Genomic DNA, 26,303 nt, shown 5'->3' on the forward strand with positions numbered 1-26,303 from the left:
ACTTGTATGTCCATCCACTGTGGGTCTCTATCACACACTTCAGAGTGACTGTCTCTCCAATGACCATTGGACTCTGTGGCTCTACAGTCAGTGTAGCTGTGGGCAGGGCTGACCAATACAAACATGGAGGGAAAGAAGAGATGTGTTTCATCTGCATGGTACAGTGGGTGCTGAATGAAATTATATTAAATAAATAACTACAATATGCTTCACAAGATGGATGTACTCACCCTTCACCTGAATATTAACTTGATAACTCCTTTGTGATGATGTGGGTCTGTCTCTCCTCTCCCCCTGACACCAGTACTGGCCCTTATGAGACTCTGTAGCTCCTCTGATGGTGAAGGTGTTCCCCTCAGACACTGGGGCACTGCTTGGCCACTTATAGACCCTGTATGTCCAGCCACTGAGAGGCTCTAACTCACACTTCAGAGTGACTGTCTCTCCAATGAACACAGGACTCTGGGGCTCTACTGTTAATATAGCTGTGGGTAAAGCTGTGGAAACAAACATAGAGAGACAAGATATCTGGCAGTTAATTACAATAAAAATGTCTACAGCAGTGTAAATTCATGACAATGAAATCTAAAAACAAAGTCATTACAACAGAGCTTAAGTGAATTTGGGGCATTCAATGTCAATGGTTCCACTGATAGACCTTTGAGTCCTTGTATTGTTCCTCTCCAAGATATACTCCCAGCCTAGACCCTGTATGATGTCACACCCAGAGATGGGCAGTATTTCAATTACTTGTATTTGAAATACTAGTTAATTTTCTTTTTTTCAGTATTTTGTAATTTGTATTTGATAGGGCCGATAAAAAATCGAATGTAATTTGTAACAAAATACTTACTGTAATTTAAAATACTCAAATTACTTTCTCCAGTGTTTAGGCAGAAGGACATTTTTTTTCTGTCGGATTCTACCACGAGACCATCTGATCTGCCTCTGAATGTCATTGTCGAATCAGTCAATTTGCCAAAGTGTTGCTTCTTATCTTTGGGGCGAAAAGGAAATCACCCCAGATCTCTCTCATTGACTCTCATGTTAAATCAATTTTTTTAACAAAACAGGGTCGTGGTCGAAAACTTAGAAAGCTGTCTTGATCCTTGTCAATTTATCTTCAGTACACCGACTTAAAGGAGGTTCTTTCAAAGAGCGAATCGAGTTGTTGCACTGAACGTTAGCCATCTTGTCACAATGTGACTTGATGAAAGCCGCGTGATGTCCTTATACGCAATTAGAGCTAAGGTCCGGGACGCGATCTGGCACTCCGCGCCTGGGCGAGACTCTCCACTTTGTGAATGAGGCGCACCTCACCTAGGACGCGATCTGGCACTCCGCGCCTGGGCGAGACTCTCCACTTTGTGAATGAGGCGCGCCTCACCTAGGACGCGATCTGGCGATCCGCGCCGCATTGTATAGAGGCAGGTGCCCGGGCGCACATGAGACTCTTATTAAAGATCTTAGCCTACTATAAACGTTGTTGAGACTCGCACTAAAGATCTTACTCATTCTCACAGAGACAAAACAAATAGCTACACGGTCATTTATCTGTGTGATGTCACATGTGTGTGCCAGTGTTGTCACTCACATGTGGGCGCCAATGTTGTCAAAGATAATCTGTAACTTGTGGAAGTTGTATTGTTAAACGGAGAGTACTTTGGTAGATTAAAGTATAAACTTTGAATACAAATGCTAGTACAACTTCTATACGTTATCTGTAAGGTTGTGAGTTTGCAGTGGTAATGTAAGTTGGATTCGTAAAATGTATTTTAGGAAATAAATGGCATTGCTTGACGTGTAGCTATTTGACTCTGTTTTGTTACCGACTTTCAACTTAATAAAAACAACGTTTATAGTAGGCTACGTGTATTGTTTTGTCTCTGTGAGAATGAGTAAGATCTTTAGTAGGAGTCTCAACAACGTTTATAGTAGGCTAAGATCTTTAAAAAGAGTCTCATCGGCGCGGAGTGCCAGATTGCGTCCTAGGTGAGGCACGCCTCATTCACAAAGTGGAGCGTCTAGCCCAGACGAGGAGTGCCAGATCGCGTCCTAGTCCTTACCTTGCAATTACGTATGACGAACGCACGGTGGGGATAGCCCTCCCGGAAGCCATAGAGATTGCAATGAGAGCCATAGACATATATAGACCTATATATGTCTATGATGAGAGCCCTGTGGCGGCGGTTACAAACATGAAAAAAAGGATACGGGATCACTGACATGGGCCCGTCATAATAGCCTGCGCCTGGCCCCGTGGTTACTTTGTTACGCCACTGAATAGCCCAAACCTGAATGTTCTGCTATACCAAGTTGTGAGAAAACTGAAAATTCAGAAAAAGTATTTCCTGTATTTTAAAAATACAAAATACATGTATTGTATTTTGTTACATTTTCTAGCAACAGTATTTTGTATTTTATTTTGATACATTTATTTGAGGGGTATTTATTTTGTATTTTGTATTTTGTATCAAAATACATTTTGATGTATTTTTGCCCATCTCTGGTCACACCTCAGAGTGGCTCTGTCTCTACTGTATAAGGATTTTCCACTTTCCTTTGGTGTGTTATATAATTTGTTTTGCATGTAAAGGGTCTGCAAAGTACATGCTTGAGGGAGGATGACACAACCTTGTAACAGAATACTTATTGCCCATCTAGCTGACCAATCAGAGCATACTGGGCTCATATGAAGGGGGATTAAAAGACACAGAAGCTCAAATAAGAGCTGTATTTGATATAAATTTCATGTCTGTGGAATTTAAGGTGTAGTCTGCTATTCAATCCAACTGCCTTTTTTGTGAAATTCAGCTAGTTTCTCCTCAGTCCTCTAGCTGTCAATTCTGAGTATGCTCTAAAAAAAACCCTATGAGCCACCAAAAATTCAAGCCAATCAATATGTTTCTTCAGAAGAATGGAAGGAAGGTGTGCTGTTTCATTTATCAACAACCTTTTAGATGCGCTGTGGGCAACTGGAAGTGAAGTTAACGCACCACAAAAAATTATCGAATGATGTTGACGAAGAAGCTAATAGATATCATTCAATCACAAAAATGTTTGTAGCCTTTTGGTTACCTAAGGGACAAACTAAGTGTAACACTACCTCCTATCTGCTTGGAAGGTGGAGTAGGACATAATTTAGCTCACTAGCCAACAGCTAGCCAGATTTGCATAAAGCACCTTTAAAGCTGACAATGAAATAAATTTTTACACTGGAGACTCACCTAATACATGCATTTTGTAAGGTTCACTTTCAAGATGAGGCCTTTGGCCTTCTATGAATACAATACATTTATAAGAGACGTTGTTGAAACTTTCATCAACCCGACCCAGTGAAATGTCATTCTTTTCAGATGCACTTCCCAGTTGATAATTGTCTCTGTACCAGCCGTACCACCAGTGACCATCAGGTAGCTCTCCCTGTATGTCACATGTCAGGATGATATTTTCTCCCCAGGAAACCAGCGGCCAGTTTGGCTTCGGAATAACTACAGCCCTGGGGTGTTCTGAGGAAAGGACACAATCATCAGTCATATTTAAACACACCTCTCCGCATGAACATTTGTAATGTAAGATTCAAATTCACAGACAACAACTAAAATGTGCATTTACCTGCTGTGCAACAGGAATAACTCAGGGAGCCCAAGACTGAAACCAAGACAGAATCAGTGTAAATATATCATCACATTTTTTACAGGATTAGAGAGTTACATTAATTAGGGTGACCAGAAGTCCTCTTTTACCCGGACATGTCCTCTTTTCGAGACCTAAAAAATGCGTCCGGCAGGGATTTCAAAATTGTCAGGGATTTTGCCTCGTTGGATATTCGTTTTCTTTGGAGTCTTTCACATACTAGTTTTTGCGCCCATACACGTTTCGGAAAGGGTATCTCCCTTACGTCCCTCCTTCTTGCACGAGCTCTGACTGTAGAGAGAACTGTCATTGGTCGACCGCCCTCTCAGTGTTGCAAGATGCACAATAATTATCCTCCAAAGACGATCCTTTTGAGCATTTGGTACGATATTTCGCCATTTCCAATCTGGCAACACTGAGCACCTTGCCGCTTCCACTAGTTACTAGTATCTTTTCCACATGCATATGTCATGTGCTGTGCTGTTACAAACAATTCAACTATTATTTACAACAGCACATTACACAGATGTCATGTTCTGTTGTAAACACTAGATGCATTGTTTACAACAGCACATGACATCTGTATGTGGAAAATATGGCAAAACCTTGTGGCGGGGGAGGGGGCGGGGTCATCTGTATGCTATACTTTACCACGCCCCGTCCCCTGCGACAAAGTGTCCTCTTTTTCTCAAACTCAAATATGGTCATCCTACATTAATATACTGTATTCACTGGTTTAGTATAAACTAATGGCTTGGTTCTACAGCACCAGATCCTCTCTAAGTCTGTCATGTTTATCTGTGTATCTGTCTCAACTTCTTTTCTCATTGCTGATGTTTGCCTATGTGGGGTTTTGTCTCACTAGTCAAAGTAACAGTCATTGAAACAGGATTTGTTCACCACTCTGACGAGTATCCTCTCTATTTATTTCCCAGTAGTTCTACTTCAAAAAGCTCCACCCTTTAACTTTGTTAATAAGGACAGAAACGGTATGATTTATTTTCTGTGTGAGAGAGGCAGAAAAGTGGACAACATGCAGATACAAACAGTACTAGTAAATGGGACAAATCACACGGTTGGAGATTGCTGGCTGATGTTGGTAGACAACTTCACCTTCCACAATGTATTACTGTGACTGCTATGAGACCAGACATGGTGTTGTATCCTGAGTGTGAACGCCTTGTTTACTTTACTGAGTTAACAATTCCCTTTGAAGATGCGATTAAGGAGGCATTGGAAAGGAAGAAGCTAAGGTATGCAGAACTAAGGTATGCTAAGGTATGCAACCGCTGGAATCGCCGATCACAGTTTTGACAGCACAGATATCCATGAGCTTGCATGTGCAAACACATCCATGCTGAGCCACTTCAGTAATAGTCTCACCCCTCTCCCATCTGACACTCGGCCAGGTGGGAGAGCAGTTCGCTCGCCGCCACACAACAAGCTGGAGTCATTGAAGAGCTGGAAGTCAGGGGGAGTGCGTCCTATCCTGGATCTGAGAGCTCTCAATCGACACAAAGTGTGCCGTCCATTTCGGATGCTGGCATTAAAAACACTGATACAACTGGAAGCGTTGAGCATGAGCTTGCACATGTCAGACGCTCATCTGGATCAACAGCTAGCATATATGACACTTGGCCATGACGGCAGCAGTGCAGGTCGTGGTGACACTGCCTGCTTCACATACGCCTGCTTCAAATATTGTGCAAACACTTTATATTAGACTCTGTGCAGCACAAACACAACCTGGTGACTGTTCCACTCTGGGAATGGAGCAATCTAGCTCACTGGGCACTTTGACCCATCCCAGATTAAATTAAAATCTTCACAGAGGCGTTGCTGTCAGGCTGGGAAGATCGTAGAGGCAATGAGAGCCCTCACATCAATGTGCTGGAGATGGAGGCAGTGCTACGGGTGCTGAAACACCTCTATAACCAGCTACAGGACCATCATGGCATCATACATACAGACAGTAGGACGGTACTGGCAGTATTCATCAGGGCAGCAGGCACTCACTAATGCTCTACTGCCTGGCAGCAGGGGTATTATTGTGGGCTGGCTGACATCTCGACTCGCTGAGGTCTGCACACATCCCAGTCATCTGAACCCAGTGAAGATCTGATGTGTGAAGGGGGACCGACCGTTATTATAGTACCTGGACCACCCCCCATTTGGTTCAATATGCTTATGTGAACCTCGGTATATCAGTATGCCTGTCAATTTCCTATAATTTTCAAACCTTTTTTTACTGCACTGCTGACTAAATGCACTGCGTACATTCAGATCCACAGAACATCTCTGGAGCCTGATAGAATATACCTAACCTTAGCAAAATAGGAGCTGAAGAAGAGAGGGGGGGCCGAAAAACTAAATGGACAATGGTGAGACAGAGAGAAGTAAATTTGGCGAGGCACCGTATCTTTACAATCCGCTGTGTGGGAACATTTAAGATTCAGTTTTTACAGTGACAAGCATTAACAAAAAAAAACATAGCTGAGCCTGCACACATTGCTTAGACGCTGTTGGCTTCTTGAGTGGAAACAGTTCTAAGATGATCAATCCCTTTCTGTAGCCTTCCTACAACAATTTGTCACAAACTAAAAAAAGGAAACACTAAAAACGACAAGGTCAATCAGAGAGCGCAGACCTCCACCAAGGTCAAATGCCACAACGTTAGTGAAAGTGAAACTACATTTGTGGAGCCACCAATGAGTCTGATCGGCTCCAAAATGTAATGTGTTCTCCCTTAGCTCATGCTACACCTTCCATGGAAATCAAGCCAGTATTTTTTGTGCAATCCTGTTTACAGACAGACAAACAAAACTAACAACAAACTGCACTGTAAACATCTGGCGGTGGTAATAACAGAGGCTGTGGGAGTATTTATAACCAAAGATTTGCACCACCTATTCGATGGTTTCTGAAGCGGGATTATGTCACTTGATGGAAACATGAACAATGCTAATGAACAATGCTAATTCTAATCCTTTCATGCTTCTGAAGCAACTAAATACTTCTAGTTCTTCTTGCCTAACTTATGCCTCCACGCTTTCATCAGGACCCAGCCTAATTCATTCATACAAACATGGACACTTTGGGAACTCCTCTTTTAAAATGTACATCAACAATGCTGGCAAAATGTGGATGCACTCAAATAGATTTTTTTTAAGGCCATCTCTCAAGGCCATAGCTTGGTACGCCCTCAGTCAAAATTAAACTGGTCTTTATCTGTTCATCTACACATGTTTTCTGACACAGAGAAAGCAGTGTGGCTGCATGCTTCACTGATGGTGATGTTACTTTCAGCAGTCATATACACCGGACTCTGTGGCTCTACAGTCAGTGTAGCTGTGGGCAGGGCTGATCAATACAGACATGGAGGGAAAGAAGAGATGTGTTTCATCTGCATGTCATGCCAGAAATCAAATGAAGGCATTACGTCTTGACACATCGTGTAGCTGACATAAAAATAAGCATCCTCTTTGCATGCTAATTTCTGACCCTATTTTCAGGCTGACACACACAGTCAACCACATCCTGTTCTCTAGAGTCAAAGCGGCGTCTCTATCTCTTTAGCTATCAGGCCTAACCCTTGGCTCTCTTTTCTCTTCAACACATGTGGTAAACCTCAAGGGGTGCTTGCTGCAATGTCCCTTCAGTGTTCTTACAATCGAGCCTAATCTATTTAGACATACATACGTTGGGACCTCCTCTTCTAAAATGTACATGAACAAGGCTGGCAAAATGTGGATGCACTGAAATAGATAACCTTTTTTAGGACATCTTTACATTGGTGCCGCCTCAGTCAAAATAGATTAAACCGGTCCCATTCTGCCGCCATGCTCTCTTATTCTCTAGGACCGAATCTCACACTTCAGAGTGACTGTCTCTCCAGTGAACAAGTTGAACTGATTCAATGTTGCCAAAGGCAGAGCAGTGGGAATGTTCTGAACATTCTGAAACCTCCAGTTCACAACACACTGTGATATATCAACCGTGGTCAATTCCAATGGTCAACTGGGCGCTGTCTCACTTTGTGACCTTTTTGGCCGGGTGGGTCATCCTCACTCAGGGCAACTTTGGTTGTTCCATAGTCCAGTTCTACTGTGTCTCACTCATTGCTTGAGGCACAGACTTATCTAGCATCTAACTACAGAGTTAATGGACGGAGCGAGTAAAATGACATTTACTTTAACTCCAGTTCTACTAAATGAGAAGAGCCCTCTAACATCAGGTCCAGCTAAACACAGCAGCTCTCTCTTTATGATCAGTCATCGTGTTCCCATATGCAAGACCCTTAAATTCTCACTCTCTCTCTCTCTCTCTCTCTCTCTCTCTCTCTCTGGCTCTCTCACTGCTTTTGTGTGTGTGTGTGTGTGTGTGTGTGTGTGTGTGTGTGTGTGTGTGTGTGTGTGTGTGTGTGTGTGTGTGTGTGTGTTGTGACGTGTGTGTGTGCAAGCGCATAAGTGTGAATGTGTGTTTATGTACGTTCCTATAATTCTCTTCTCTAGGTAGTATGTCCGTCAGCCAGAATGTTTTCACACACACACACACACACACACACACACACACACACACACACACACACACACACACACACACACAACACACACACACACACACACACACACACACACACAAAGAGAGAGAGAGCGAGTGCTTTACATATAACATTGTACACAAAATACTACAACCAATATAATATACTGTTACACTGCATGCAGCTCACAAAAACCTGCATCACCTGCATGAGGATGTATTTGTCTCTCTCTCTCTGAATCACACACACAACATACATACGGTATGATCAAGCATAGAGGAAAATACTCACTGAGTGCTAGAATGAGCTCCATGACTGTGATGGCCTCGATCTGTGAGAACAGTATGTTCAACAGGCTTTTCAATCTGTGGGAACAGAACTATCAACAGGTTTTTTCACGCGCTTTGTTTCCTATTTGAGTTTGTTTTAAGGAACTAAACCTGTTTGCATCTGCGTCTCTTTCCACTTAGTTCTCAGACCCAACCCACGTATCTTTTCTCTCTTCAACAAACGTGGTGTGGTGTGGTGCGATGTGACGTGTGCTGTGGTAAAAAAAAAAAAAGGCCGTTTGAGACAAGTCCTTTTCAGTGTTTTTCAAACTTACAATTTGTTTGTCATGAGATAACAGAGGTAGATGCAGTAGATGCAACTTTCTTCCAATATATATTTGAAAGATTTAGACAGGTTGTGACACATGATCCCTTTACTTCACATTCAAACGGTTTATTTAGTATTAGATGTTTGGGCAGACATAGCATAAATATCTCAAGTTGGCCCTTCAAATCAGTAGTGTATGTTTCCCTTTTCACAAACAATGCTGGCAAAATATGGATGGACTGAAAACGTTTTTTAGGCCATCTTTACAAGGCCATCACTTGGTATACCCTCAGTCAAAATTAAACTGTTCATCTGCGCTTCTATTATCTATGATATTAATATCTACGAGGCTGTTTGCCTCATTCATCCTTTTATTGTATGTGCTCTGACAGAGAGGAAGCAGTGTGGCTGCATGCTTCACTGAAGGTGATGTTACTTTCAGCAGTCATATACACTGGACTCTGTGGCTCTACAGTCAGTGTAGCTGTGGGCAGGGCTGATCAATACAAACACGGAGGGAAAGAAGAGCTGTGTTTCATATTTACGTCATCTGCATGGCACAGCGGGTGCTGAATCAGAAATCAAATGAAGGTAATTTGTCTTGACACATTGTGTAGCTGATATTAAAATTAACATCCTTTTGCGTGTTGACTGCTGGCCACATTTCAGGAAGACACACTTCTGCCCTTATTGCAGGCTGACACACACACACACACACAAACACTCAACCACATCCTGTATCTGCAGCGTCTATCTCTCTTCAGCTATCAGACCTAACCCTTGGCTCTCTTTTCTCTTCAACACATGTGGTAAACCTCAAAGGGTGCTTGTGCAATGTCCCTTCAGTGTTCTTATTGAAACACAATTTACATTTCTGCCTTTGTAAAAGCTTCACAGAGGTCAAGATGTGTAGGCTTTCATATGAATAAACGGGCACTTGAAGTGACTTGGAAAATGGTCACAACCTTCCATTTGTCTAATTTTCTTCTTATTCGCTTATTAGGATTTGCAACAAAAATGCATTTGGTTATACTCTTCTTTAAAGTATTCCTGGCTACTGTTACACCATGAAGACAAAATAACACTCCGAGCAACTTAGAGAAAAGGTTATTAAAAAGTAGAAGTTAGGGGAGGATACAAAAAAAATGTCAAAGGCACTAAACATCCCCTGGAATTCTGATAAATCCATCAACAAGAAATGGAAGGAATATGGCACATGCATAAATCAGCCTAGAGCAGGCCGTCCTCACAAACTGAGTGATCGTGCAAAAAGGAGACTAGTGAGAGAGGCCACCAAGACACCTTTGACTACTCTGAAGGAGTGACAAGCTTCAGCAGCTGAGATGGGAGAGACTGCATACAACAACTGTTGCCCGGGTTCTCCACCAATCGAAGCTTTATTGAAGAGAGCCTCTGTTAAAAAATGCTCCACTTTGGTCTCAGCAGACCACAGAACCTTCTTCCACTTGACCATTTTTCACCAATATAGGGCCGGGGTAAGCCATCTTTACACGGTGATAGGAAGTTCAGTTCCTAGTTCTTACTCTTTTCTCTCTGTTTTTATCAATCATCTTTTTCCCATACACTGACATGCAAGACCCTATATTTCTCTCTCTCTTACTCTCTCGCTCTCTCACTGTCTCTCTAACTCGTTCTCTCGTTGCTTTTGTGTGTGTGTGTGTGCACTTGCATGCGTGTGAATGTGTGTTTATGTATGTTCCTTTAATTCTCTTCTTTAGGTGGTATGCACCAGTCTAAATGTTTTTCAATACATTTAAAACACACTCACACACACACACACACACACAAAGAGATAGACATAAAATTGTACACAACATACTATAACATGCTGTAACACTATAGGCAGCTCACAAAAGCTTTAGCTGACCGATGATATATTTTCCTCTCTCTCTCTCTCTGAAACACACACTCTTAAAACACATATGTATGTACACGCATAGAGGAAATACTCACTGAGTGCTAGAATGAGCTCCACGACTGTAATGGTCTTGATATGTGAGCACAGTATACTCAAAAGGCTTTTTTTTATGCGTATAGCGTATTGTTTAATATTTGAGGTTGTTTAGAGGAACTGACCCTGTCTGTGTCTGCGTCTCTTTCCAATCAGTTGTCAGAACCAACCCAGGTCTCTCTCATTTCTCTTTTCCAAAAAAGTGATGTGATGTGACATGGGTGCTGTTGTCGTCCTGAACACAGCGTTTGTAACAAGTTCCCTTTAGTGTTTATATATGATATATTTATACGTTTTTCATGACAGTAGAGATGTTTCAGATGTTTCTGTTTATGTTTTGACACTCTAATTTGGATGCTGTGAAATAGCTTTTTAGGCCATCTTTTCAAGGCCATAGCTTGGTGCGCCCTCAGTCAAAATAGATTCAACCATTCTTGTTCTGTTCATCTCTACTATCTGTGGTATAAATATCTGAGGGGTTTTTGCCTCATATATCTTTATTTATTTTGTGACATAAATTAAGTCCAGGGCAAAAGGAATCATGCATGTATCAAGTACATACTGTATGCTGCATGTATGCGAGTATGTTTTTATTCTGATACTTGTATGCTTGCTTCTGATTCTCTCTCCTCCCTTCCCGCCTGCCTCCTCTTTTGAGGAACTAAACCCATCTGCACACACACACCCTTGCCTGCCAAGCTTTCAAGGTTACTGTGCCTTTGTGGTTGTGCTCTCACACTTCCCCCTAAGTGTCAGCAGAACACTTCTCATGAACTGACGAGCGCGCAATCACTTTGAGTGAATATTTATACACTATCATCACTTTCTTATCATGTCTTTATTCTCCCTCTGAAGGTCACAATCTGATATCTTCTACTGATACATATACTCTCGACTACGTCCCAAGGACTGTTATGGGCTTCAAATTAAATTGTCTGAAACATTTATAGAAACAAACTTATCAACAGATCAATGTCATCACAATAAAAAAAAGTTGAAAATTGAATTGAAAATCATTTAATTATTCTTCATCGAAAGAGTCAAAATAGGTTGTTTTTGCTTTGATCATGATGTATGTGTGAATGGCTGTTTTCGTCAACTGCTCCCTAGTGGTGAAAGCAGGTAACAGTTTAAGACTGTCATTTAGATCAGGGGTTCCCAACCTTTTCGACTCCGAGGCCCAACTTTTCGTATTTGTAACAGGTCGGGGCCCAACAGACACCCCGCTTATTTTAGCGAATCTATATTCCATTAGGCTAATTGAATCTATAATCCATTAATTCTAATTAATAAGCGATTGTGTGAGAAAAAGCAACATCAGCACCTGCCACAGGCAGCCTAAAAATAAATAAAAGAAAATCTAACTCTAGATATTGCATCAAAATTGTATTGTGCACCAGAAAACAACATAAATACACACAGAGACTTTAATTGCAGCACAAAAACAGCACTAATGCAACTGTACTGACGTCTGTCGAATCCTATACATTTACGAGTAATCATTTCAGACAGCGTGTATTTTAGACACTGTTGTTTAATGGTAATTTTTTCGTGCTCTCTCGCCGCCAAGCAAGGAATAAATACGAAAAACGCATCGGACAGTCCTGCCTAACATACTGCAGGCACGCGCCGGTTTCGTGTCAGTGGTCAACGCACGCACACCGGAAGTAAACAAAGTTGCGTTAACTGCATTAAAATATTTGTATCACATTTGTAGAAAAGGCTTCTCACCCAGCTGCATCAAGCTGAGGCACCCTGCTGTTTGGGCCAGTCACAGGACCTGGGGTCCAGGCAGAGGTCAGCCTATCAGCTGATCCCTAGGTTCTGTGGGGGGTCGTAAACAGTGGAGTGCCACTGTCTATTGGCCACCACAGAGACTGTTTCATGAAACCTACATTCCTCTGTGGACTGTTTCAAGTCTCCCCCTGAGGCATGCCTGGACATGCATCTCAGCCCCTCTCGCCCCTATATAAGCCCGACCCCCTCTCTGGCCATTTTGTGGGAGCAGAAGCTGGAGAGAGGAGCACCAAGGATTCAGAGACTTTCACTCACTTGCCGTGCGTCGTTTAAGAATGTGAGTGTTTGTGTATATATGTGTGTTCTTTACTTGGTCTGTTTCATCGTATATATATATATTCATTGTTGTGCATAATTGTAATATTTGTATATATTTGTTATTCATGTCATTCCATAGAAACCACGGATCATTGTCTCATTCAGTTCACGGTTCAGTTCACGGATTCATGTGTGTATACAAGTCCCTTACAAGGATAATTGTATTCACTGATTATCATTCATATTCAACAACCACTTCATCACTGCGTGTGTGTGTGTGCAATAAACAGACATTATTGGAACTTTGGCATCCATTCTTGTTCTGACCGGACAGACCTGTGGCGATTGTCACTCATCATTTCAATTTACCAGCAATACAGTCCTTTCTGGGGATTCAACAACAACCCCTATTTTATATGGTCCTTCGAGCCGGAGTCTTTCAATTGCTACAGTCAAGATGTCATTGCCCAGAGGGAACACCCGTGCTCGCCGTGAGGGACATCAGCCCCGATACTTGGATGTATACTTGGTGGACCTTCCCAAACGTCACTTGCCACACACACTCTCTGACCAAGCCGTTGGTGGATCCAGCAGTCACAGTCATGTGGACTCTCTAGCTCCACCTGCTGGACATCAACAGTCAAGCCCACTCCCAGAGGCATTCCTTTCAGCACTTAGGGAGATGAGGGATGACAATCTTCAGGCAATGAAGAACATGAGGGATGGTAATCTCCAAGCAATGAGGGAGATGAGGGATGATTACCAGCATTTCAAGATGGACATGCAACAGATCGTCCAAGCCCTTTCACCGCGTGCATCAGATGCACCACCAGCGCCACCCACCAGCTTCGCTTCCCCATCCAGAGGACGACCCCACGTCGCAGACAGTGGGGTATCCTATTCCAGGCTACCTTACCCGGACTTCTCATCCACACCGCTGACAACCAGGCAGCCTTTCAATCAGCCAGGGGATGACCTGCGAGGTGTGCCGTGGCCTGCGGCTCACCATTCTCCACTGGTGGTCCAACCAGACACGTTCCCGCCACCACCTCCGCCAGTGTCATATCATGACATGGTCAGCGCGGCGACGCAGAGATCACCGTGGCAGGTGCCACGCCCACATCATCCGCCACCACAGCTTGTGGCTGAGCTGACTGACCATATGCGGAGCATGCATATGCGTCCAGAGCACAGCCCGGCTACTCAGGCACCACCATCTCAGGTACCAACACCGCAGTACATGGTGCCATTCACGCCTCCTCGCACCTCATCAGCCGGTCATCATAACCCAGCATACCCGGCTGCTGGACTGAGACCACTGGGGCAGGGTCCTTACGATGGGCCACCTACTCCTCCCCAACGAGAGAACACATACAGAGGACCAAAGCCTCACATCCCGTGCTTCACAGCTGAAGACCCCCGCCAGTTTGCCCGCTTGAAGCTGGCATTGGAGAACATCCTGCCGGTGGATGCAACTGAGCGGTTCAAGTACCAGATCCTGGTCGACCACCTGAAGCTGGAGGATGCTTTGCTGATAGCAGACTCCTACAGCAACAGCCGCTACCCATACACCAACACCATGGCATCACTCACAGAACTGTATGGCCAGCCACACAGGCTGGCTCTGCAGCGCATCAATGAGGTCCTGTCTGAAGCTCCAGTTAAGAGTGGTGACAGCAGAGGGTTCCGCCTGTTCGCACTGAAGGTGCGGGCCCTTGTGGGGATGTTGGACCAACTGGGGAAAGAAGGGCGAACAGAACTGGAGTGTGGGTCACATGTGTCACGTTTGCTGTCAAAGCTTCCACATGACCTGCGCACCCAGTTCAAGCGCTACATCGACCCCATGCGGACACCAATCCCCACACTTCTGGACTTTGCTGAGTGGCTGGAGAGGGAGGTCAGAGTGCAGCAGGATGAGGTGCCATTCATCCAATCCAGAGCACCGCTGGAAGAGCCACCTGACCGCCAGAGGGGCGCCAGGAGGGATCAGAGCCCAGCCGCACGCTCCACCACTGTCCTGCTTGGGTGTGACTCCCCTGTTAAGGCAGTGGAATCAATCAAGTCGACACAGCCCCCACTTCGGAAGACAGAGCACCCGCAGAAGTACTGCCCTTTCTGCAACAACACCCAGCACTATTTCAATCAGTGCACATCCTTCAAGCAGCTGACCAAGGATCAGAAGGTCAGCTGGATCACTACAGGGAAACGATGCTGGAGGTGTGGGAGAGACCATCCAACCGTGCAGTGCTACCTCAAGGCCAGATGCCAGGCTTGCAACCTGACGCATCTGGAAGTGCTGCATGAGGTCAACATCACACCGGAGAAGCCAGTCACCGCCATTCACCAGCCAGTAACATACTACCTCGATCATGCAAGGAGAGGTGGTAGTGTGCTGCTGAAACTGGTGAAGGTGTGCCTGTTCAATGGCAACTCTAAGATGGACACATACGCCATCTTGGACGACGGTTCCGAGCGCACAATGCTGCTACACAGCGCCGCTCAGGAGCTGGGCCTTCAAGGACGGAGGGAGGAGCTGGCACTCAGAACCATCCGTCACGACGTCATCAAGTCAGTGTCAGGGAGGTCAGTGTCCTTTTCCGTGGCATCAGCCAGTCAACCAGACAAGCGGTTCAGGATAGAGCAGGCTTTCACCTCATCAGAGCTTGGCCTCTCTACCCACTCATATCCGGTCGAAGCCCTGCAGAAGGCCTATCCTCACCTCCGAGGTCTGCCTCTGCAGTCATTCAGTCAGGCCCAACCTCTGCTCCTCATCGGGTCTGACTACCCCCATCTCCTCACCCCAGTTGAGCGGGTGCACCTCGGCCCCCCAGGTGGACCGGCCGCACTGAAGACACGCCTCGGTTGGACACTGCAAGGCCCTTTCAAGGTACCCATGCATCAGTCCTCCACCCCTCAGTGTCTGCTCACTGGCACTCAGACTACTTCAACTGAGCATCGACATCAGGTGACCAAGCCCAGGCAACGGTTGAGTCAGGAGCCGGTCCAAGCTGAGGCCCGCAGCAAAGACAGGAAGTCATCACAGCCAGCAGGAAGAGAATCATCATCCCTGCACGAGCCTGCTGACCTGCGGAAATCAGCCTTCAGTGGCAACGTCTCTGTGACCTCTGCTCAGTCTCATCCAGAGGCAGGGGGTTTCAACAGCTGCCAAGAGCTGCTGGAGGCCTCTATCAGAGCATGTCATGGGGCGGCCACACCCACAGACCCCACAGCAGGGGACTTCAGGCAAGCAGAGCTTGCTCTCCTCCTGACAGTCCAGAGAGACTGCTACCCGGAGGAATACACTCTTCTGTCCACAGGGAAACCGCCCAGCAAGCAAGCCTCCACAGGCCCTATACGGGCCCCCTTAGGGCTGGCACAAGGGCCCTTTGAGGGCTGCCCATGCCGGGCCCCTGAGCTTTTGCTCATTGGCAAAGTGCCGGCCCCTCATTGCTGGCCCTGCGTGGGCAGCCCTAACACAGCCCACAGGAGCCCTCACAAGGCCCACGCAGGGCCCCTGAGCTTTTGTTCATTGGCCAAGTGCTGGCCCCTCAGTGCTGGCCCTGCGTGGGCAGCCCTAACATAGCCCACAGGAGCCCTCATTAGGCCCACACAGAGCCTGCACTCATTTTTGGCTCATTTATTTATTGAATATATTTATATATAATAGTAAAACATAAAAGTGAAAGTAAAAAACTGGCACACACACACACAAACTCTGAATTTGATCTCTGCATTTTACCCATCCAGGGTAGACTCACACACTCTGAATTTGATTTCTGCATTTTACCCATCCAAGGTAGTGACACACACACACACTCTGAATTTGATCTCTGCATTTTACCTATCCAGGGTAGAGACTCACACACTCTGAATTTGATTTCTACATTTTACCCATCCAAGGTAGTGACACACACACACTCTGAATTTGATCTTTGTATTTTACCCATCCAGGGTTGTGATACACACAGCACACAGTGAAGTGAAGCACAGCACATTTTTCCTGCCGCTTGGGGATTGAACCGATGACCTTACGCTTTCCAGCCCAACACCCTTACCAGTAGTCCACGTGAGCTTTGTCCACCCAAACTCAAAAGTTATACGTTTTCTACCTCGGAGTTTGGTTTGACAAAGCTCAATAATAATAATAATAATAATAATTAATTTTTTTATAGAGCTTTTCTGTATACAAACACACATACACACACACTTGTATTAATAAAGTCTTTAATTTGAATTCCTTTTGGCAATTGTACATTTCTGACTATACAGATGTTAGTTATGCTGTAACTGCATCCATTTAGATTTGCAGAACAAACACTTTCTATTTTTTACTATCATATAGAAATAAATTCAATAAATAAATGAGCAAAAAATGAGTGCAGGCTCTGAGTGGGCCTAGTGAGGGCTCCTGTGGGCTATGTTAGGGCTGCCCACGCAGGGCCATCACTGTGGGGCCAGCATTTTGCCAATGAGCAAAAGCTCAGGGGTCCTGTGTAGGCAGCCCTCAAAGGGCCCTGTGTAGGCAGCCCTCAAAGAGACCTGTGTGGGCAGCCCTCAAAGGGCCTGCGTGGGTAGCCCTCAAAGGGCCTGCGTGGGCAGCCCTCAAAGTGGGCAGCCCTCAAAGGGCCTGCGTGGGCAGCCCTCAAAGGGCCCTGCGTGGGCAGCCCTCAAAGGGCCTGCGTGGGTAGCCCTCAAAGGGCCTGCGTTAGTAGCCCTCAAAGGGCCTGCGTGGGCAGCCCTCAAAGTGGGCAACCCTCAAAGGGCCTGCGTGGGCAACCCTCAAAGGGCCTGCGTGGGTAGCCCTCAAAGGGCCTGCGTGGGTAGCCCTCAAAGGGCCTGCGTGGGCAGCCCTCAAAGTGGGCAACCCTCAAAGGGCCTGCGTGGGCAACCCTCAAAGGGCCTGCGTGGGTAGCCCTCAAAGGGCCTGCGTGGGCAGCCCTCAAAGTGGGCAACCCTCAAAGGGCCTGCGTGGGCAGCCCTCAAAGGGCCTGCGTGGGTAGCCCTCAAAGGGCCTGCGTTAGTAGCCCTCAAAGGGCCTGCGTGGGCAGCCCTCAAAGTGGGCAATCCTCAAAGGGCCTGCGTGGGCAACCCTCAAAGGGCCTGCGTGGGCAGACCTCAAAGGGCCCTGCGTGGGTAGCCCTCAAAGGGCCCTGTGTGGGCAGCCCTCAAAGGGCCCTTGTGCCAGCCCTAAGGGGGGCCATATGTGGCAGCCCGCACAGGCCCAGCATGGGTTTTCTGGGCAGCTTAGACTTTGTTGGGCTATCCGGTGACAGCCCGCAGTGAACCCAAAGCTGCAGGCCCCGCTTGGGCAAGCCCACACCGGGCCTGTGTAGGACTGGTGTGGGCTGGCCCTAGCCCACAGTGCCCACACCGGGCCTGTGAAGGATTGGTGTGGGCTGGCCCTAGCCCACAGTGCCCACAGCCTGCCTGCATGGGGCCGGTGGAGGCTTGCTTGCTGGGCTGTCTCTGCAGCCAGCAGACTGCACGCATTGGCTCCAGAGTGTGACACCAAAGCCCATCTGATCTGTGTGGGGGGGCGGCTCCCCAGGTGTGAGTCCCAGGAGGAAGACACATTTCACCCCATAGTGCTGAATCCTCTTTATCCCATCACCAAGCTCCCATCATCCCCACCGGATGCAACTGGCTGGAGTTACTGGAAGGAACTTTTCTACGCAAAGTTGGGGCGGCTGTAGAAAAGGCTTCTCACCCAGCTGCATCAAGCTGAGGCACCCTGCTGTTTGGGCCAGTCACAGGACCTGGGGTCCAGGCAGAGGTCAGCCTATCAGCTGATCCCTAGGTTCTGTGGGGGGTCGTAAACAGTGGAGTGCCACTGTCTATTGGCCACCACAGAGACTGTTTCATGAAACCTACATTCCTCTGTGGACTGTTTCAAGTCTCCCCCTGAGGCATGCCTGGACATGCATCTCAGCCCCTCTCGCCCCTATATAAGCCCGACCCCCTCTCTGGCCATTTTGTGGGAGCAGAAGCTGGAGAGAGGAGCACCAAGGATTCAGAGACTTTCACTCACTTGCCGTGCGTCGTTTAAGAATGTGAGTGTTTGTGTATATATGTGTGTTCTTTACTTGGTCTGTTTCATCGTATATATATATATTCATTGTTGTGCATAATTGTAATATTTGTATATATTTGTTATTCATGTCATTCCATAGAAACCACGGATCATTGTCTCATTCAGTTCACGGTTCAGTTCACGGATTCATGTGTGTATACAAGTCCCTTACAAGGATAATTGTATTCACTGATTATCATTCATATTCAACAACCACTTCATCACTGCGTGTGTGTGTGTGCAATAAACAGACATTATTGGAACTTTGGCATCCATTCTTGTTCTGACCGGACAGACCTGTGGCGATTGTCACTCATCATTTCAATTTACCAGCAATACAGTCCTTTCTGGGGATTCAACAACAACCCCTATTTTATAACATTAATCTTGGCCACAATAATATCATAGATGTACGCGTTAACTTTGACGTCCTTAATTAATATTGTTCTCAATTTAAAATCAGCTACTGGCTCGGCGGCCCACCAATGGGGGAAAAAAAAATCTGAAACATTTTCGCGGCCCAATGAACAGTGTGGGCGGCAGCCCATGGGTTAGGAAACCCTGATTTAGGTGACTGATTGGTTATGTTAGGCAGTATATGTGCCACGCCACTAGGCGACGCTGCAGTCATATTTTGTTGTTTGATAATTTTTTTGGTGACATACTGAGATTTAGGTGAATGACCATATCAATGTGATATGAATGTGATTTTTTTAAATATTTGAACACTCGGTATTTGAAAGTCCGAGTTAGATACTATATTTTGGAACTCATAAGCCTTTTTTAGTTGAGTAGCATTTTTGTTTGAGGGCACTGCTAAAACTGATTATAAGCTGAATTGGACCAGAAGGAGCAAATGGCCGAGTTGTCTTCCCTGGAGCTGAGGATAGCCTCTCCACCCCTTGTCTCCCCATTAACTGCCCCATCAGCGCAGGGGAGGGTGAGCCAGAGCTCAAGCTTTACCTGTTACCGGTGTGAAAGCTTGAGGGCCCCACCCACCTGCTGAGAAGGTCCACACTGAAGAGGAAACACCCCTTGTGGGTCCAACGAATGAAGCAAATGTGGAAGTCAATGGCTTGGAGTGCAGAGCTCTCATTGACTCTGGCTCCCAGATACTTAGCATCACTCACAGCTACTGGCAGAGCCACCCAGTCCTAAAACAGCAGAAGCTACAATCTTCCAAAATACCCATTGATGGTGCCGGAGGCCAAGCCGTGCCCTACCTTGGTGTGTTATGGGTTGATCGGAAAGTGCTTTGGACAGAGTATAAAGCTGTGCCTCCTTTTGTCATTCCTGATTCCATCTACTGCTGGAGATGTCAATGTCATTCGAGCCTCCTGGAGCCACCTCCAAGCATCCTTTGGCCAGCAGTTTCTGCACATGCCAGAACTATGAATTTTCATTTCCCATATGTCCATGCTTACGTTTACATTTCACACTTACATTTAGTCATTTAGCAGACACTTTTGTCCACTTTTGTCCAAAGCGACATACAAGGGAGAGAACAGTCAAGCTTCAAACAATAGAGACCTAGTGTAACAATAAATACTATTTTACATAAGAAAAAGAAAAAACAAAGCTAGTTCTGAAAACCAGAGTCCAGTGGCAGAACAACTTCAGACAAGAGCAGCAACAACTTAGCCTGACTGTCCACCAACAATTCTTTCTCACCACTAGGATGTGCTGTTCTAAATAAACACACACATGAGACTCATATATCTCCATCAGCCCTTTCTACACACAGCCCATCAGGGACACGGTAGCAGGACTTTCATCACTCATCTCTGTGCTCTACATATATACACAACTATATGCAGTCACACGGTTTATGAATGTCTAAAGTTATTTATCAATTCAGCATAAACAGTTGTAGTCAACAGCAGAATGTTTGATGATGTTTTATACATTCTTACACGTTAGTGTTCTTGACCAGTATGGCCAGTCACTTTAGTTACATTGAATTTTATGTCTGATAAAGCGGCCTTTTACTTGCATGACCCAGATAAGTACAGCAAAAGACAGAAACAGCTATTCTAATGTTTGCAGACATGAAATACGTAAATCATAACGTTTGCAGACATTTAACATGTTGAAACCATTCTTCCTGTCTTGGAATTAGAATTGTAATATTAGCACTGGAAGATTCTCATGCATATCATTATAGCACTCAACATTCAGATTCAGGAAAACTCAATTTACAGTTATCACTGTGATCATATACAGGCTGGTACCCTTCCGTTAAAGAAAGACAACCCCACAATGGTTACTGAAATAACTTGACACTGACAAGCTCCTGTTGGTCTCATCTGTCCAAAGGACATTCCCCCAGAAGCTCTGTGGCTTGGCAAATTCCAGTCTTGCTTTTATATGATTTGCTTTCAACAGTGGTATCCTCCTCAGTCGACTTTGGATCAAACAGCGACGGATGGTGCGATCTGACTTGATGTACCTTACCCCTGTGAGTGTGACTCTGCATGTGTGTATGTGTGTGTGTGTGTGTGAAAGAGTGTGTGTGTGTGTGTGTGCATGTGTGTGCATGTGTGTGTGTGTGTGTGTGTGTGTGTGTGTGTGTGTGTGTGTGTGTGTGTGTGTGTGTGTGTGAGTGTGTGAGTGTGTGTGTGTGTGTGTGTGTGTGTGTGTGTGTGTGTGTGTGTGTGTGTGTGTGTGTGTGTGTGTGTGTGTGTGTGTGTGTGAGAAATATAATATATAATAATATATAAATTATATAATAATATATAATACATAAACTTATTTATATGTCAAATATAAGTCAAGGTTCTGGACATAAACCCTGAAGTATAGTGTTAAAATCTTACTATGTCTATATCTATATATAGTTAACTTACACCAATGGTATTTGACTAATGACTTTCTTATCTTACTCTTGTCTTCCTTTTTTGATCTGAAAGTAAAGTATTTTCAAATTACTGAAACAGATTATAGGTTTTTTACCCTTTTCAAATCAAGGTGTTGGATTGGACAATATCATAGCTTCATAAAGATGTTTATTAAAGCACTGATTCATGATGAGCAAATCAGGATATGACATGGTGTTCCATACATAATATAGCATCTGTTTATCCACCATTTACCTTCAATCATATGCCCCGCTTTCATTGTATGTCAGGCATTCACCTCAAGTAACTGTAAAAGGCTAGTCCACAAGTCTATTGCACATTGTCAACTTCATAGAAATATTCATCGAAATAAACGTTATAAGAATAAAACTTCATAGAAATGAGATGAAGAGACGATTCCATCGTACGCTTACGTCTCTCGTCTCATTTGGTTAACTTCTCTTGTCTCAAACATATGGCCTCAAATGTTGCACGTATTATTGTCTGTGTTTGTGTGTGTGGGTGTGTATGTGTGTGTGTGTGTGTGTGTGTGTGTGTGTGTGTGTGTGTGTGTGTGTGTGTGTGTGTGTGTGTGTGTGTGTGTGTGTGTGTGTGTGTGTGTGTGTCCAACACCAAGGCCTGCAGCAGTTGAGTCTGTCTCTTGCATCACACTCAAAGATCTCAATCACTCAGTAACTCCAGGCCTGTGTGTGTGTGTGTGTGTGTGTGTGTGTGTGTGTGTGTGTTGGATACTTTCTGATTCATCATAGTGTAAAATGTATGTTCTTAACAGAATTTCTGTAAATTACAATTTTTTAAACTTTTAAAATAACATTGGCATTTTTGCCTTCACAGTCTTGATCTTTGTCTTGACTTTTTGCCTTTCCGCCTTTATATAGCCACTGAATGAGAACATGGTCCAGCTTCAGAGATCTGTTCAAAAACATTTTAAGTAAATGATAGTAGCAGAGATTCATCTCTCATACAGTGAGAATATTACAAAGCTATGAAATGCCATATGCTATCACTGAGCAATGCTGAATAAAGAGAGACCCACCGTTGGTGTTTAGCTGCTTTGCTTGAACATTGACCTCAGCATAGGTCACATCGCCAGCTTTAAGGAACAGAGACAATACTGAATGAAAAACCACTGTAAACAACAACTAGTGGACAACATGGTAGCTTAAAGGAACAGAGACAGTACTGAATGAAAAAAACACTGCAAACAGAGACTAGTTGACAACATTCTAGCTTTCAGGAACGTAGACAGCACTGAATGAAAAAACACCATAAACAACAACTAACTGACAGCATGACCATAAGAATGAAAAAAAAACCCACTGTAAACAGCAACTAGTTGACAATATGACCGTAAGAGCAGGGCCCTGTTCGGCGTACAACTGAAGCTAAGATAATTAATTTAGCTCGCGACTGGAGATTAACTAGCTCGCTAATTGAGAACAGGCCAAGCCCGTCTGGCGACGGGCGCTAATTTATTTTAACCTCTCGTTAATTTGTCCCAGGATAAAATCATCAGCTAAATTGCGCGTGCACGTCTGCTTCAAAAGGCAGGATAGGTCGATCACCAAAACCATGATTTTCTTTTCCCGAACAAAAGTCTAAACTCAAAGAAAAAGACTCATTTTTTTCTCCGCTAAGGCAGGATATGACCATGAACGCGTTATGAAGAATTCAAGACCATAATCATGTCAAAATTTAACACTGCCTTGTCTGTGACAGCGATATAAGAAACTGTCTTTAGGCTGTCTAACTTGTGATATCTTTTCCATTGTGCTTGTAGACTTTATTAACTAGGCTACTGCACAAAAACTAGACACGTTTGCAAAACTATACGTTTGCAATGATGTATGTTGCATTTGTTGATGACGTATGGTTAATAACATCGTGATTGTGGGACAAGATCTTAAACAACTTTCGCCAATATCTCCGTAATGGAGATGGGTTGTGCTCAAATTTCCTGGGATCAAAGAAAACGTTAGGCTATTCATGTGCAAACTAAAAATCACGTCTCAGGCTGCGAATTAAAGTTATTTCGGGTTTATCAACTGTACCAATGTCATATAATTATGGGTGCATCGCCGACATTACAGAAAGTGAAGACATGCAATGATCTACGGTGGTGTATGCAATAAATGACTCGAGAAGGTCTTCTAAATTAATTATTCCTTGTCGGGTGGATCGGTAGCGCTCATACAAGAACTCATCATGATGGAAAAATGGATCTTCTTGGCGATCGCAAATAACTTTTCCTACACTAATCAAACTACAATATGACTCAATGGGATCCCTCCTTTTGGCGTGGGTGTGGCAAGTTTAGCCAGCTAAACTTGGGTTAGCCTGCCCTGGAGCAGGTTAGTGCTAAGCGATTGGTTACCATGGTTATTAATAAAAAGTAGCTTCAGCGAACTCGCTAAAGGGATGTTGTCTTTTTTTTGCCTGGAATTTAGTTCGCTAAACCGCTTAGCGAGCGTCGCCGAACAGTACCCAGGTTATTACAGTTTTTTCCTATCGTTTTCGGTCATGTACCCATACCATGGTTACTTTTCCCTATCACTTAACACAGTGGGCTCTAGAGACACACACCTCTGCATATCTGTTAACCTTTGGTGCAAAATGCACTACAACAACCACACCACAACCAATGCTGCCATAACTTAACACATGTTTCCTCTCAGAAAACAATGACCTAAAAAACACTAACATCTTGAAGAGAAAAAACACAGACAAACACTTCTTTGGACTACAGTAATACAATTTGTAACATGACAGTAAACAAATAATTCTAAAATGCTGAAATATGTCAATCCAAGCCAAGAATCTGCTGACAGTGTTCATATGTCGGTTTCCCTCTCACAAAAGATGTCACAATTGACAAGTGCTGTAAATGTACTTTACTGTAATTGCAAATACAGTAAATTACTGTTTTATCAGAAACCTAAAATAAGATTTTTTTTGGGGGGGAAATTACGTAATATTTGATCAAGAAACAAATCACAAACACAACAGATTTTCGTCAACATCGTAACATATGGTTTCTCTTGCCATTCATCATGGATAAAATCTTTGTGCATGCCTTATCCAGGCCTGGATGCTTCGGGGGCTATGTCCATACACCCAGCAGCAATTGCCTCTAAAAGTGACATCTGGTCCTGTGGGCCTTGGTCATAGACCTTCCATCTCCATGCGAGAAAAAATCTCAATGGTGCTGAGGAAAGGAGAGTACGGCGGAAGGAATAGGGACACCATCCTAGGATGCTCTGCAAACCACCCTGTGACTTGGCGGGAGTTGTGAAAGGCCACAATATCCCATACAATCACTAAAGTTGCTACTGTAAATTCTGCCTGTCTAGCTGTATTTCAAAAAAGGAATTCCATGCCAATTCACCAAGAACTATGGTGCACAGGAAAACAAAAATAATAATAATTAAAATAAAATAAATAAACTATCTGCTAAAATAAGAATATCTTTTCTTATTCAAACATATAACTTCATTTGTCAGTCCAAATGCAGCATCTTTTCACCTACAGTGATCTTAATTACTGATAAGTTAGGTTTTCAACTGAAAGTTAACTGTTTTGAACAGAGTATCTAAACATTGGTAAAATATGCTGTAGTTGCACAGCGTTTTGCCGGGAGTGAACATTGACTGGGACAGATATCCATGAATTTTGGAAGAAGGTGTCATTGCCAGCATTTGTATCTAAGCATAGGGGCAAGTATCCACAGTTTGGTTCACATGTTCTACTGGTATGCTCAATGTGTTAAGTGTTTTGGGAATGTGAACATGGTTTAGGTAAATTGACTAAAACGATAGGAAAAAACTGTATTGTAAAATCCACCATCAACTATCAACACAAAAATTGTGGAATTGATTACAAATGAACAAGAAGAACTTTTTGTAAAATGAAGGCCTGGAATGAAGCATGTCGTTGTGGTTAGCAGTGTTGGTGATGATGGTGGTGTGTGTGTGTGTGTGTGTTTGTATGTGTGTGTGTCTGTGTGTGAGAGAGAGAAAGAGGGGGAGAGAGAAGAAGTGTGTGAGAAAGAGAGAGATAAAGAGAGGGTAAGTGTGTGTGTGAGAGAGAGAGAGAGAGAGAGAGAGAGAGGCAGTCAGAGTTTGCTGTCATCTGTGATATTTTCTGCTTCCGCTGTTTTGAACACATTATTTCTATTGTTGAGCTCCAATCTCCTGTCTTCAAGGGAGAGTTTACAATTGTAGAAATTGCTTTTCACATTCAATATATAATAGAAGTACAGGGACAGTGTTTTTAATAGTGAATTTGAAATAGTTATTGTATATCTAACTTACCATTGTCGTTATTGAACCTCTGCTTGTTTTGTATGTGTTTCAATTCGAATTGAGCATATGTCAAATCATCTGCAGATCCTGCTGTAGATCCGGCAGTAGCCTCATCTGGTGAGTAACACAAATGATAGTGACTATATGAGCCTCATCTGGTGAGTAATTAAGCAATAAGGTTCGAGAGGCAGTACGTTATCGTCAATAATGTACTTGTTCGAGGGTGTTGTTAGGCCCAAAGCGCAGCGGAGGGCCGGCAAACCCTCGAACAAGT

General features: G+C 44.3%; 1 long non-coding RNA gene across 1 annotated transcript; it reads right to left on the reverse strand.

The window, feature by feature from the left end:
* Positions 1-22,543: 22,543 nt before the first annotated feature.
* LOC308382465 lies at positions 22,544-26,139 on the reverse strand. Its single transcript, XR_013969057.1, has 3 exons — positions 26,039-26,139; positions 22,765-22,821; positions 22,544-22,640 (listed from the first exon to the last, which is right to left on the reverse strand). It is a non-coding gene; the product is annotated as an uncharacterized lncRNA (long non-coding RNA).
* Positions 26,140-26,303: the final 164 nt, after the last annotated feature.

The sequence above is a fragment of the Sprattus sprattus genome (assembly GCF_963457725.1).
Source record: "Sprattus sprattus genome assembly, chromosome: 21".
NCBI classification, from domain to species: Eukaryota; Metazoa; Chordata; class Actinopteri; order Clupeiformes; family Clupeidae; genus Sprattus; species Sprattus sprattus.